Source organism: Hemicordylus capensis, chromosome 2, assembly GCF_027244095.1.
Source record: "Hemicordylus capensis ecotype Gifberg chromosome 2, rHemCap1.1.pri, whole genome shotgun sequence".
NCBI lineage: Eukaryota > Metazoa > Chordata > Lepidosauria > Squamata > Cordylidae > Hemicordylus > Hemicordylus capensis.
The window spans coordinates 256,426,439-256,441,552 of record NC_069658.1 but is presented as its reverse complement, the minus strand read 5'-3'; the positions used below and the strand labels follow the sequence as shown (position 1 = coordinate 256,441,552).

Below are 15,114 nucleotides of genomic sequence, written 5' to 3'. Positions count from 1 at the left end.
ATAAAAACAATAGAAACAAAATAAAACCAACTATTATAACAGCAACTAAAATTTTTAAAACATTCAGAGATTACTAAAAGCCATTAATAAAATGTGTCTTAAGGGCTCTTTTGAACGCTGATAAAGATGTTAAACCACAAATGCCCATAGGAAGCTGATTCCACAGCCCAATAACAACTATAGAGAAGGCCCACTTCCAAGTCATTGCCAGACGAGCTGGTGGTATACAGAGACATGATGATCGATGATCTTAATATGTGGTGGGGATCATACAGAAGAAGATGCTCTCCCATGTATCCTTGGGAGATATATGCAAAACAGATATCTGCTGGGGGGAAATTTGAGACTACTGATGGTAAGACAGCCCTGCATGTTAGTAACATCAAGGCAAAACTTCTTGGATGAAGCCTTTGTAGCTTTAGCCCAGCTGATTATGACTTAAATGGGTGTCAGGCTGCTGAATTAAATTAAGATAAGATGAGAAACAAGCATCCCAAAACACAGTGTATTTTTTCTTTAATAAATTTGTTTTATGGCACCATAATTTCATAAAGAGCCTAGTTGCAGTGAACATTAAGTACAGTTACAGTTTCACAAGGTCACCTCAGTGGCATAGTTTATGATGATGTCATCCACACTGATTCAAGATGGCGGACACATAAACCTTTGAGGCGCAAGTGGGCTAACTTGTGAACTGCTTAACTGATATGGACCAAATTTGCTACAGCTGTAGGGACACACAGGGATGCCCTAATGGCATGATGTGTGATGATGCTGTAGGGACACACAGGGATCCATGATGTGTGATGATGTCATCCACTCCAATTCACGATGGCGGTTGCATGAACATCTGAGGCTCAAGTGGGCTAATTTGTGGACCGCCTAACCCATTTGAACCAAATTGGATACAGTTGCAATGAGTGACACACAGGGACACCTCAGTGGTATAGTTTGGGGGTGATGTCATCCTCACCAATTCAAGATGGTGAATGCATAAACTTTTGAGGCGCAAGTGGGCTTACTTGTGAACCACTTAACCAATTTGAACCAAATTTGTTGCAGCTGTAGGGACACATACAGTAGGAACACCTCAATGGTGTTGTTTGTGAAGATGTAACCTTTTAGTGTAGGTGATCAGAGAAGGATACCATGGTCAATGGTATCCAAAGCCACCAAGAGCTCCAAAAGGACCAACAGAGTCACACTCCCTCTGTCAATTCCCCTTAGGAGATCATCCATCATACCAACCAAAGCAGTCTCCACCCGATAACCTTCCCGAAAAGCCAGTTTGAAATGGGTCTAGATAATCTGTTTCATCCAAGAATGTCTGGCTCTGGGAGGCTACCATCCTCTCAATAACCTTGGTCCACCACAGGAGACAGGCCTATCATTGCCTAACTATGAGCGATCCAGTGTAGGCTGCTTTAAAAGAGGTCTAATAATTGCCTCCTTCAAACAAGGAGGCATCCTGCCTTCCCTCAGAGAAACAGTTATGATCTCAACCAGGCCCTCTCCAACAATCTCCCTGCTTGATAATATAAGCCATGTGGGACAAGCATCAAGAGCAGGTGGTAGGATGCACAGTTCTAGGCAGCTTGTTTACATACTCTGGAGTTGCAAACTGAATCCGATACAATATAAGCATACAAAAGGAGGTACTTCAATACCCCCACTAAAATCTCTGCAGCAGCAAAGGAATCTAGGACCCCAGATCTTTGCAGCAGCTGCCAACGTATTGAAAGGGATGGTGATGGGTAATTTATAAAACACTGTGAGGCTATTCCCACAATCAGGAAAAATCAGGCTAGGGGAGCCTAGCCCGATTTCTCCTGACCGTGAGAACCACTGGGCTCACAGGTGAGCCCGGTGGCCTCCAGGCGGTTAACCCACCAAACTACCCCTCCCCTTAAACCAGGTTTGTGGAGCGAGCACTCCGCATACCTGGTATTTCAAATTGTGAGTTGCTGTGGTGTGGCTACGCGCTGTGGCTACTCACAAGGAGACCCCCGACCGGGATGCTAAAAAGCAGCCTCCTGGGTAAGGGGTCTCTTCAGCATGCTCTTCCGGGGGGCGCATGGCTCTCGAACTCCCCAACCCTAGCCAGCTCTGTGACTGAGCCAGCAGTCATGTGGGCGTCTGCTGTGGCTGCCCAGAGCAGACTGTCTGCTCGTCTGCTCATCTCCCCAGCTAAGCCTGCTCTCCCTGCAAACCCCCTAGAGGCTCTTCTCTAGGAGCCCGTGGTGGTGCAGTGGTAAAACTGCCGCCCTGTAACCAGAAGGTTACAAGTTCAATCCTGACCAGGGGCTCAAGGTTGACTCAGCCTTCTATCCTTCCGAGGTCGGTAAAATGAGTACCCAGAATGTTGGGGGCAATATGCTAAAAAATCATTGTAAACCGCTTAGAGAGCTTCGGCTATAGAGCGGTATATAAATGTAAGTGCTATTGCTATTGCTATTCTCACTAATCGTGAGACGAGCGTCTGTGGCTCCTCATAAGTTTGTGCTGCTCTAACTAGCAATCTGTATTCTCTATTGATGTATTTTCTTTCTCTCTCAGGTAAAGATAAAGCTCTTAATAAGCTGGGGAGAAGTCGTGACAATGACTCCTGTGTATTAGTCTTGTTGCCAACGAAGCTGGATAGTAATGATAAGAAATTCTGTAGGTATTATCTGAAACCTTTTCTTTTTCATACTTCACACATTCACCAAGAATGAATGCAATAATTAGTCAAGAATTCTGCTCTCCAAAATTATGGGAGAGGACTGCTAAGATGAGTTGCAAAAAAGATTCTCTAATTATAAAGCTTTAAAGTTCTGTTGCTTATAAATTTGATAAACGTGGGCCTATAATTTGAAACTTGGCTTGCACAATCTAATTGTCAAGATCCACAAATGTATCTAATTTCAAATGCTAAAAATTGCTGTTCAAATGCTGATTAGTGAAAAATCACCACAGGTATAATAAGTGAATAGTGCTGAAAATATTTTAATATTGTGAACCGCTATGGGTGCCTTTGTAAAGGCAGAAAGGCGGTATTAAAATGTAGTAAATAAATATAATAATAAATAAATTACCTGACTATGAATTTACCCAGTCTATATGTGGGTACCCTCACCAAGTCCTGCTATGCTGCCTCATCGTGGTGGTGGTAGTGGGGTGTTCCTGGGAGGGATGAGCGACGTACGCTGGGAGGTATACCCCCAGTAGGGTCACCCAAAGCGTGAAGGTCACCCCAGGTGCCCAGCTAAAGCAAGCAGGCACCTATATTGGGCACCAGCGATATAGAAAGGTGCTGGAGGCGGATGATCACTTCAGTGACAAGGACAAAGGCATCATTTCATACTTTGCGGGAGAACGCAATGGTAAACCACTTCTGTATTTTACCAAGAAAACCACGTGAATAGACAAAATTGAATGATTGTCTATGTCGTACCAGATGATGGGCCCCTCAGGTCTGATGGTACTCAACATGCTATTGAGGAAGAGCTGAGGATCTCTCAGAGTACCGATGGTGTTATGACGCTGTTAGACTAAAGCCTTTTGAACTGAACCTCCCCAGCCCCGACGGTTCAGGGGCATTGATGGTTTTTGTTTTGTTTTTTATTATTATTATTATTACATTTAGCCCCTTCAGGGGGCTTCCTATAGGCCACAGGGGTGTGTGTGTTTGTGTCTGTGAAGGTTCCCCCTCCCCCCACCAGCCTCAGTCATCACTGCCGCAGCCCATTCGGCTGCTTATTTTGGCCTCTGCCAGGCCTCTCAGAAGCCATTTGCACATGTGTGGTGGAGGACAAAATGGTTGCCGCACCAGCATACGGACGGAGGCCCAAACGGGCTGAAATAAGCAGCCGAGGCTGGCAGGGGGAGGGGGAACCTTCAGGGACCCCCCCAGCATAGATAAAGCCCCCCAAAGGGGCTAAAGGTAAAAATAATATAAAATAAATTCATGAACCCCCCCAGAATGAACCAGGGAGGGTTTGAAGGGGTGCCAGACCAAACTGGTCCATTCAGGTTCAAGCCCTACATGGAGGAAGAAACATCAGTAATAACTTGTGCTACGCTGATGACTCCACTCTGATAGCTGAGAATGCGGATGATCTGCAAGCTCTAGTAATGAAAGTCAAGCAGCACTGTGAAAAAATGGGAATACAATTAAATGTAAAGAAGACTAAACTAAACTGACAATGGGTACAGCAACCAGCCTCAGAACTGACAATGAAGACATTGAAGTGGTGGGTAGCTTCTGCCTTTTAGGATTGACCATCAACAGTCAAGGATCCAGCAGTCAAGAAATACGCCACAGCCTAGCACTTGGTAGGGATACAATGAAGACCCTGGAAAGGTTATTTAGATGCTGTGATGTGTCCACACTTACAAAGATTAGAATCTTTGGACAATGGTTTTCCCCATAACACCCTATGGATGTGAAAGCTGGACTTTGAAGAAGCAAGATAGAAAAAACATTGATGCTTTTGAACTTTGATGCTGGAGAAGAATTTTGAGGATACCATGGACAGCCAGGAAAACAAACAAATGGATCATAGAACAAATCAATCCAGAATTTTCACTCGAGGCACAAATGACCAGGCTCAAACTATCATACTTCAGACACATTATGTGAAGACCCAGCTCCCTTGAGAAGTCTATAATGCTGGGGAAAGTTGAAGGAAAGAGAAGAAGAGGACGACCAGCAGCAAGGTGCATGGATTCGATTACGACAGCAATGAATCCACCACTGAGAGAACTTAAAGGCGAAGTTGAAGACAATCATCCTGTAGATAATCTACCTATGTGGTTGCTAAGAGTCAAAATTGACCTGACGGCACTTAATCAATCAATCAATCAATCATTATGTGCATAATTGAAGTCACCTATTCTTACTGCATTGTCTCTCTTTGACACCTCCTTGATTTCGTTCTGCAACTCCCAGTCACTGTCAATATTTTGATCTGTAGGATGTTTTGATATGGATGGTGAAATCTGGAGAGTTTCTGTGGAGGATGTTCCTAGGTTTTCCCCCAGGAATAACTTTTCCCACTGGTTCTCAGTTTTCCACCATATTTCCCTTTTGCCCACAATAGTAATGTTTTCAATAGCAACCAAGCACTCCAACTCGCCCATCTTGGCTCAGAGGCTTAAAGGCATATGAGCACCTATATGCTGAATCCCTTACCTGGTGTGTGCTACGTATCTACCTTTTGACCATTTGATCTCTTTGACCATTTAGCCATTTGATCTCTTTGATCTCACTTCTACAAACCCAAGCATTTTGCACAAGAGTTGACTCTTGCACAAAAAGCTGGTGTTGTGCAAGTGCCACAATGCTACTATGGTTGTTGCATGTTCAACAGTGCACAACATCATGCTCCATCCATACACAACACAGTTCTGTCACCAGTGAAATGTTAGCCTTCATTCTGTCCATTCTCTCAGATAGCAAAAAGGCATGATGCTTTAAAATGCTTTACCTGGGGCTATACTGCACTGAGCAAGGACTTGAACTAGTGGACCTTCAAGGCCCTTTTTCAACTATGTCATTAGTTTTTTGTTGGGTACTTGTAATGTGGAATGGTAGTTTCAGTTGCATAGAGTCAGTGGCTGACATACAATGCAGTGTTACGTCTGGCAACGTACTGTTCATGTAGTTGTGCAAGAGTACTGTTGAGCTGAACACAAAAATCGCAACAATGTAGTTGCACAATTGACAGCCATTATTTCCAAAAGCTATCAATTGTGCAAGTGATCTTGTGTGCCCATCAGGAGCCACTTTATAAGTCGACTGTGCCTGCTTAACAGCTCCATTCACACCCTAACCCTCCCACTCACCTCTATTCTCTCCTCTATCCTATTCTACTCTATTCTCTGTTCTCACATCTATTCTCTCACCTCTGTTCTCTCAGTGAGAAAGGAGGTCACCCTCTCCTTTGGGGGAGTAGCTGCCCACACTCTAGTTCTGTGTTACAATTTCCTGCCCTGTTGCCACAGATCTCTGTTAGTTAAGTTAGTCAAGTGTGGCCGTAGTTTTTCCTACTCTTGTGTGCCCTGTCTTTATTGGGGCATGGGGCAATTATGCAATTCTCGTATTTAGTACCACTGCAGTATTGCACAACTGTGTGAACGCTACATTGTGACATGTACGCACTGTTGCACAGTATGTCAGCCCCTGTGTCTGTTCCTGTGAACAGACAAATCTGGCTCTGCTGCTGACTCTGTGGCAGCAATCCAGCTTCAAGGTGATGCTGAAGCTGAAACTAACCACATCAAAGGATAGCATACCATATCCATGTTGCCTGAATTCCACATCTCTTAAGTTCATGGCCCTAAACACCCAACATAATGCGAGCATTTTGGAACTTCAATTAACATGGTAAACTGGAGCTTCAGTGCATATGGTAAAGCAACCTGTTAAGGTATCTTTATTAATGTTTGTATGTATTGTTCATGTTTATTTTATTGTTTCTTGTTTACATGATGCAGAAGATAAAGCAGAGGTCTTAAGTAACTATTTCCAGTAGTTGGTTGAGAACAGTTTATAAGTCAACTTTCACTCCTTTCTAAAATGGAAGGCTTTTTGATCCCAGGCCATAATATTTTATTGACATATTAAAAAAACATTGTCCAGTGCAGAGACCTGGCCCAAATTAATGCCTAGTCACACTTTTTTTTTGGTGAACATTTAACATTTCATTTGAAGCATAATTTGCTCCTGATTTCACTTTTGTCTTTCCCCCCTAAAATAAGCACTGCTGAGCACTTTCACACTATGCATCTTCCAGTTAAAAGGATTTCTTGGTGATACTATTTTCTTTACCTTCTACAGACATCAGAACCTTAACCCCAGTTCGAAGAGGTTCTTTTGAGGAATGTAACACAAAAACAATAACTAATAAGGTATTTGAGTTCAACTGCTGCAATACAGATGCATGTAATCCTGGTATAAACTATTTGGAGTCTGTTAAAGGTAAGAGAGCCCTGCCTGTTTTAACCTCAAGACCTAACTTCCTGGATGAAGCCTTTGGTAGCTGTAGCCCAACTGCTTATGACTTGAATGGGTGCCAGGCTGCTTAATTAAATTAAGATGAAATGATAAACACAGTAAATATTGCTAAACAATCCAAGAGATTTGGGTGCTGGGGCGGAGGATGGACTCCCACTCTGTTCCATATAAAGGAGAAAACTTGAAGGAGGAGGAGGTGGTGGTGGCGGTGAGGATTGGAAGATGCTTTTGAAACCAGACTTGGACTTCCTGGAGATATTGGGGAGACAGCAAGAGGAGATCCCTGTGAGATAACAATTGGGAATGAGCTGGTATTGAGGTGCCCTGAGCCCAGCAGTGAAGCAACCACCTGGGTGACAACCAGGGGTGGAGCTATAACTGAGTGCAAGTGGGGCAGCTGGGAAGTTCAGGGATGTCTGGGAGATGTAGTTCCTCCCAGAGGAAGGCTTCTCCCCTCTTATGGGAGAAACTCTGGGAGGAGGTACATCCCCCAAACTTCCCTATGCTTGCCAGATGCTCCAAGTGTGTTCCTTGACTCCCATCATCACTCCCCACCTGCTCCCTGGATGCTCTCGAGATTCATTGGCGTCACCCAGCTTTCCCTGCATCAGTGCTGGGATGGCTTTGAAAGGACCTCCAACCCCACCACCACCATCCTACCTGGGGAGTTGCCCTTCAAATGTCTGCCTCTTCATGGTGGCAGGTGGGAATGCCAGAATAGAATTCCAGTTTCCCTGACATGCACAGCCCAATTATTAACATTATTGTGCAGGTTCTGATGGCAGGAGGTAAAAACAGTGCTCTGAATTTGTCTGCAAACAAATCAAATCGGTATAATCTTTAACTGAGCCTTCAGTCAATCAATCAATCAATCAATTTTATACCACCCTTTCTAAAGTGGCTCAGGGCAGTTTACATTAAAATCAAAAACACGTAATAAAACAATTTAGTTTAAAACACACATTCAAAATAGATTAAAAATAAAACCATTTAAAGCCAGGCTGAAAAGATCGGTCTGTAAGGCCTTTGTCTTAAGGCATTACATACAGCTCAACCTAGGGGTGACAACTGAGAAGGCTCGATTCCAGCTTGCCACTGGCACCCAAAGACGGACCCCTCCAGATGATCTTAATGAGCAGTGGGAACATTCTAGAGAAAGTGCTCTCTCAGGTAACCCAGACCTAAGCTGTTCAGTGCTTTAAAGGTAATAACCAGCACTTGGTAATTTGCCCCAAAACATAATGGCAGCCAGTGCACCTGTTTAACAATACGCATAATGTAGGATACCCCAGAGACCAATCCACATTTTGGACTAATTGAAGTTTCCAAACTATGTACAAAAGAAGCCCTACTTAGAACACATTGCAGTAGTACAATCTGGAGTTTACCAGGTGATGTAACACTGTTTTCAGGTCATTCTCTTCAAAGAACAGGTGGAGTTATCAGATCAATTGCAGCTGGTAAAAAGCACTCCTGGCCTCATTCGAAGGCACCAGGGTGGGCCCCTGGTCCAAGAACACCCAAGCTATGAACCTGTTCTTTCTGGGGCAGTGTAATGTCATCTAGAACAGGAGGTTCTATGCTGCCTTACAGATCATGACCCCCAACAATCAGCACCTCCATCTTGCTTGGATTCGGATTCAGTTTATTATCCCTCATCAAGCCCATTCCTGCCTGTAGGCATGCATTTAAGGGGCTAAAACCATTTCCTGATGTTGCTAAGGAGAAATAGAATTAGGTTTCAACATCATATTGATAATACCAGCACTAAGATCTGTGATCTGGAGCATTTTCATTCCCATGTCATGAGGTTCTGTACAGATGCTTGTGTTCTTTTACTAAAAACAGCTTGCCTTGTGCAAAGTACATTCTGACAGAAAAAAGCACACTGTCTTTTATGTAACCATGGAGAACATTGCAAACTCTCCCAAAAGCTCTAATCTTGTTGGATAAATCTAGATATCACAGGTTTTTTCGTTGCTTACTTTAAGGCTAGTCACAAATGATGTACTGGTTCACATAATGATCAGAACAGATCCTTGATACACAAAGTGGCAAGAATATACAGACGTAGGAAGCTGCCCTTCAGTAAGTTCAGCCATTGGTCCATCTAGTTCCATATCGTCAACACTGATTAGCAGCAGCTCTCATGGGTTTCTAATGGGGGTCTTTCCCAGCCCTACCTGGAGATTTCTGAAGTTTGAAGTTTTGTCAGTTTGAAGTTTCTGTTTCAAATTGCTTAAGTGTTTTCATAGTATGTTTTGTGGCTTTATGAAGTTTTATGGTTGTTCTTGCTCCAAGAGGCTTTAACACATGACTTTTAGTTCGAATCTCCTCCAGAATGGAGTGTGCCAGTCCACATATTATCTGCATTTACCTTGAAGTCAATGCAGGCTATCAGGGACCAGTACAGACAGGACTCTGTTTTTCCCGAAATCATGGCCGAGCATTCTGGCTTAGCCCAAATTATGTTGGGCTTTAAAACAATCCTCTATATTCAGCGGCATTTTTTTTTAACCGAGGATTCTGTTGAGCCCCAAAGCTTCTCTGTGATGTGTGGAGAGGCCATTGCCAGTAATTGAGCATTTTTCAAAATTCAATGAAGGGGAGTTTGACAGCTGTGTTGGGTCTGGTCTGCTCTGAGTGATTTTTTGGAATTGCATGTGCTGGGGGAAGGGTTGTGGCAGGACTGGGGAAATTCTGTGGAGGGAGTCCAGAAGGGGAGGGGGAGGGGGAGGGGGAGGGAGAAATTCCTGATTTAAATGCAAGTACAAACTGCAAAATGTGGGTCTTCCTATGCTTCATCTTATTGAAGCCTGGTCATCAAAGGAACATAGCTTTACATATGCAGAATGGAGACTACAGCTTTGATGTAACCTGAACCCTTTTAGTCTGAGCTGATTCCATGAGCATGCATTTTTCTTCATGACACAGAGAAAGCAATGATTTCCACTTTAAACCTCACTGCCTCTTAAATGGTCGGAGGGGGGAAGGGGGACATGAGGTGATGAAGGCAGTCTCTCACAAAGGCAAGTTCATTATAAAAATCAGCACAGGTTTGGGTCAGATTCCGCAGGTTCGGGTTAAGTGTTCTGTTGTTTGACCCAGCTGCTTGGCAACTTTTCATGCGGGTCTTCCATAACTCTGGGAAGAGCGGAAGGTTTCAGGTTTCCTCCCTGGTTTCTCCAAGATAGGGCTGAGAGAAATTCCTGCCTGCAACCTTGGAAAAGCCACTGCCAGTCCGTGAAGACAATACTGAGCTAGATAGATCAATAGTCTCAGACTCAGTGTTTTCCATTGCTTTTCCTCTCTGCTCACTTAGCAGTTGACTTTTTTGTGCTGTGAACTGCTCTGTGTAAATATACAAATAATTTGATACTTGCATCAAAGTATATAATCATCTCTTACTTGCTTGACAATAAGGGTGTATTTCCTTCTCTCCTGCTCCCTCTCCTCCTTGCTGCTCCAGTGACAAGCAGCCACCACAGCTCCTGGTATTTCCTTACCTATAGAGACACATGTACCACTGGGAACTGGTGGAAGAGAACATCTCTCTCTCTCTCCCTCCTAGTGGGGGAGAAAAAAGCATGTTTTGAAATTAATTCATGGAGCAACACAAACTAGCTCATAAATGAAATGCATCTCAAATGTAGTGACTGCCAAAATATATAATTCAGTAATCCAAAAACCTTCAGTTGAAGATGAGAATTAAGATGCTTTACATTTTCACCCATGCTCTAAAAAGAATGGAAATATCTAGTTAAGGTGGCCATCTTAACTTCCACGCCATATAAGCTGTAAAGACTTTGTACAGTCTGGTATATTTTTATTTAATTTTTATCATAGTTCTATACCACCCACTAGAAATATCTCTAGACAGTGTACAAATTAAAAACCAATAACAAATATTAAAACAGTATAAAACAGCTGAAATTCACAAAATTAATAAAACAAGATCACAGATAAACACATGACTTCAACAAGACGCATATTTCAAAGCCCTGGAGCAGCCACAGAGAAGGTCTCACCTCAAGTTTCCACCAAAAGAGCAGGTGGCAACCATAACTGGACCTCTCCAGGTGATCTTAGTAGGTGACAGGGATAGGAACATAGGGACATGCTTTGAATAGTTATTTGAATGGTCTTTGGAGAAGAGGCTGATACTGAGGTTGCTTCTACTTTCCTCTTGATCTCCTTAATTTTTCCAGCTGCATTGACAACATTAACCAAGATGAAGATTCTCCTAATTTTTCTGGTTCCACTTTGCTGCACTTTGGGTGAGATGAAGTTTCTGATGTTGGTTGGGATGATATTTGACAGGGTGTCATCTAGCTGCAATGAAGCTGTGATGGTTGGCAGCCATAACAGAACTGTAAATCAACTTTTGAATCGCCCTCCAGGGAGTTATTCGCACATGGCTTCATGCTGCAGGGTAAATGTTGAGCAAAGCCTCTTCGAATCACACTTGCAGCATTGAGGAAAGCAGCCCCTCCCCTCTGCTCTCAGGTTTTTGTTTTGATGCAAGTTCACATGGCATGCCTCCGTGTTTTCCTTCTAGCCATTGGGGGTGGGGGTGGGAGAGAGATTACTAAAGAGCTAAATCTGCATTTCTAAAGAGTATCCCTCTTATCATGCTAATGATTCAAAGTCTATGCCTCTCCCTATTTGCTCCAGTGCTTTCAGAAAAAGCAGCTTAAAACCAGCATTTCAAAAACCCAGAAATACAGCAAGATAAGCTAGAATTTGCAAGACAAAGCCAGCTTTGTGTGTGGATTGGGTTCAAGGATCTCAAAGGGATTCCTTCCGAGTAAGGAAGGAGTGTGAATGCACACTCTCAGGGGTGTAGCAAGGTTGCCGTGGCCCCAGAGACAAGATTTTAAAATGCCCCCACCCCCTCCCGAAGCTCGGCTCATGAAGTAAAGAAATCTTAAATGAGGCTAATGCAAGCCATTTAATGGTACTAGAGAAAGACCTGCTGTTCTGGTAGCTCCAGGTCTTAACACTCACATCAATTTCGGAGGATGAATAAAACTGAAGGAAGCCTGGGTGGTGGCGGGGGCATGGCTGGGGGAGTCAGTCATGTGACTTGCCTCTGGTGGGCCCCCAAGTCAGTGGGTCCCCAGACAACTGTCTCCCCCCCTTGCCCTGTTATAGTTACACCCCTGCACACACTCTCTTCTGAATGAGATTCGGAGTAACAGCCCCGTCTGTAAAGCCTCCCAGCTGGTATTCCTGAGGGAGGGGCTTTAGAGTGGAGCAGAGAGTGGCAGTTAAACTGTCTAACTGGGAGCTCAGTGAGTCAGATAGGGACGGACAGGGCTAGAAAGAGTTTCTCTAGGGAGATAGGCTCTGTTGAGGGGAGATAGACTGGTGGGGTTCCAGAGAGGGACTGGGTAGGACAGGATCGGTGTTTATAGGAGCTGGATAATCCAGCTATGACTACCTCAGTCACACGGCATATCTCTGTCCATGCACAATGTGCAGAGCATCTGCCAGTGGGTGAAGTTTGTGTTGTCATAGAACCTGACATGATAGCTTATATACATTGTAGTCAAGCCATGATTTTGTTGTTATAGAAACCATTATGCATGTAAAGCCCTGCTTAAGCACAGGGAGAAACCTTTCAACTTCTTGTCCATTATTAAACTTGACTTTGTTTTATTCTAAGTTAATTCAGTGTCCAGTGTATTATACCTTCTCCCCATGCAGCCCTCAACCATACTTCTAAGAGGTTGTCAGGACACAAACCAAAGCAAGAAGAGCTTAGTGGTGGCAGAGGAATCTTGATACAGGGAAGAAGAGAGAAGAACATCATTCTCAGTAAAACTGGTCCACTAAGTTACAAAGTTCTTAACCTCTCTAGATTTGGGAAGAGACCTCCCCCACTCACTAGCAGTGTCCCAGAGGAGAGCAGGTCTTGTGGTAGCAAGTGTGAATTGTCCCCTTTGTTTAGCAGGGTCTGCCCAGGTTGCATTTGAATGGGAGACTATATGTTAGCACTGTAAGAAATTCTTCTTAAGGGATGGGGCCACTCTGGGAGGAGCACCTGCCTGCTTACATGCAGAAGGTCCCAGGTTCACTTCCTGGCATCTCCAGATAGGGCTGAGAGAGACTCCTGCTCACAACCTGGGAGAAGCTGCTGCCAGTCTGTGTAGACGGAACTGAGCTGGATGGTTTGACTCAGTATATGGCAGCTACCTATGTGCCTATCACAGGCAGGGTATGGCTCATCACAGAAGCTTTTGCAACTTATTTCAGAGGATGTGATGTAGAATTCATTCAATGAAAAGAAGAAGCTGGGATTTAAAACTGAAAAGGGGAAAGCACTATCTTGCCAAATCCCTGAAGCAGTATGAATATATATTTTTAATTTCTCTCCCATCCTTCCTCCAGGGGTCTTGGGATGTTTTATGTTTTTCTCCATTCTATTTTATCCTGTTTCACGCTAGGCCCTTTTATCCTTATGTCAAGCTAGTCTATTTAATCCTTAGCTCATGCTACGCTAAGAGAGAGCAAATGGCCCAAAGTCACCCAGGCACTTTCCAGATGAAACCCTGCAACAGTGTGACTACGGATCTGCTAAGTGTGCTTCCGTATTTCCTCTGTTGTGACACCGCAGTTCCTATGCTGACAGCAAGATGCCATTCACATTTCTGATGCCTTCTTTCAGGTTTTATCTTTGTGTTATAGTCCTACAACACTGCATCTGTGTGGCAAAAAAAGTAGCTGTATTTTCCCGTTGAAGGAGTTTGAGATTCATGGGGTCCTTTTTAATATGATCCTGCCATGCCAAAGCATTTTACGCCTTTTGTAATCTGGAGATAACTATGGATCAGTACAAAAGTGACGGGCAGAGGTGGTGAGCATGGCAGGCAAAGCAGGTACGGCAGCCAGAAGTTCCTCACTGCCTGCATGCCCACCAGCCTTCCTTGCCACCACTGCCTCCACTTGTGGCTTTCATGGCGAACTATAATGACATCATTATAGCTTGCTTTGAAAGTGGCACGTGTAGGCAGTGAACACCTTTGCAGCCAGGTAGACAGGCAGGCGGGCAACAGGGGACACCCACCCACTGGATCAACTGCCCGCCCTCCTATTCACCCTTGCCGCCACCATCACACACCTCTTTCAGTTCAGATGATAATGGCATTATGAGTAAGATCATTGTAACTCACAATTGAAGTGGCAGGAGTGAGGATAGAGGGAGAGGTGGTGGGTGCAGGCGATGGGGAGCACCCACTGGACCACTAGCAAGGCATTCATGCACCCTCAATGCACCCTGCACATGTGGGCGAAGGGCACAGGCTGGACCAGGGTCTCACATGACCCAGGCCATTTCTGCCACCTGCCCGCTTGGTGCCATAGGTGACTACTTAGTTTGCCTTGTGTTGAAACAACTCCTCATCTTAGCAAAACTGGAATCACTATGCTAGTATAATCATCTCTTTGAAAGCCTCATTGTTCAGTCAGTGGGAATATCATCAAGAAGAGATCGAGCCCTTCTTATTTTGTGTTGTGGGAATTTTTATTTATTTATTTGGTAGGAAGGACATTGCTCATTGGAACACATGGCTGAATGGCTGTATGGAGTATGCTAGTTTATAAGTTATGTAGATCTATAATGAAAATGGTAGAGATTGCCAGATCTGTTTGCTAGTTTTGAGGTCACTGTTAATTCAGCTGACCAATTAGATTTTGTCACAGAACTCTGCAAAACGTAATTTAAAGCAGCTATGATGAAGATTACCTTGCTTAACTTCTTGTTCTTGATCATAAGAACGGGTTGTCAGGGGCAGCTCAGGAGTTCATAGTGGCCATGACGACTATGGGCCTGTCCCAAGTGGTCTCTGGACTGATGCATGATGCATCTCAAATGTAGTGACTGCCAAAATATATAATTCAGTAATCCAAAAACCTTCAGTTGAAGATGAGAATTAAGATGCTTTACATTTTCACCCATGCTCTAAAAAGAATGGAAATATCTAGTTAAGGTTTCCATCTTAACTTCCACGCCATATAAGCTGTAAAGACTTTGTAGAGTCTAGTATATTTTTATTTTATTTTTATCATATTTCTATACCACCCACTAGAAATATCTCTAGAAATATCTCAACTTG

At 43.8% G+C, this 15,114-nt stretch overlaps 1 long non-coding RNA gene across 2 annotated transcripts in view; it reads right to left on the bottom strand.

Annotated features, from left to right (window-relative positions):
* LOC128343026 (uncharacterized) overlaps window positions 1–12,311 on the bottom strand; it is a 37,447-nt gene extending 25,136 nt beyond the window's left edge. Inside the window, exons 1-2 of one of the 2 annotated variants that reach the window (XR_008315318.1) lie at window positions 12,005–12,311; window positions 10,406–10,564 (exon numbers count right to left, since the gene is read on the bottom strand). This is a non-coding gene — a long non-coding RNA (uncharacterized LOC128343026). The other variant, XR_008315317.1, reaches the window with a different exon arrangement.
* Window positions 12,312–15,114: the final 2,803 nt, after the last annotated feature.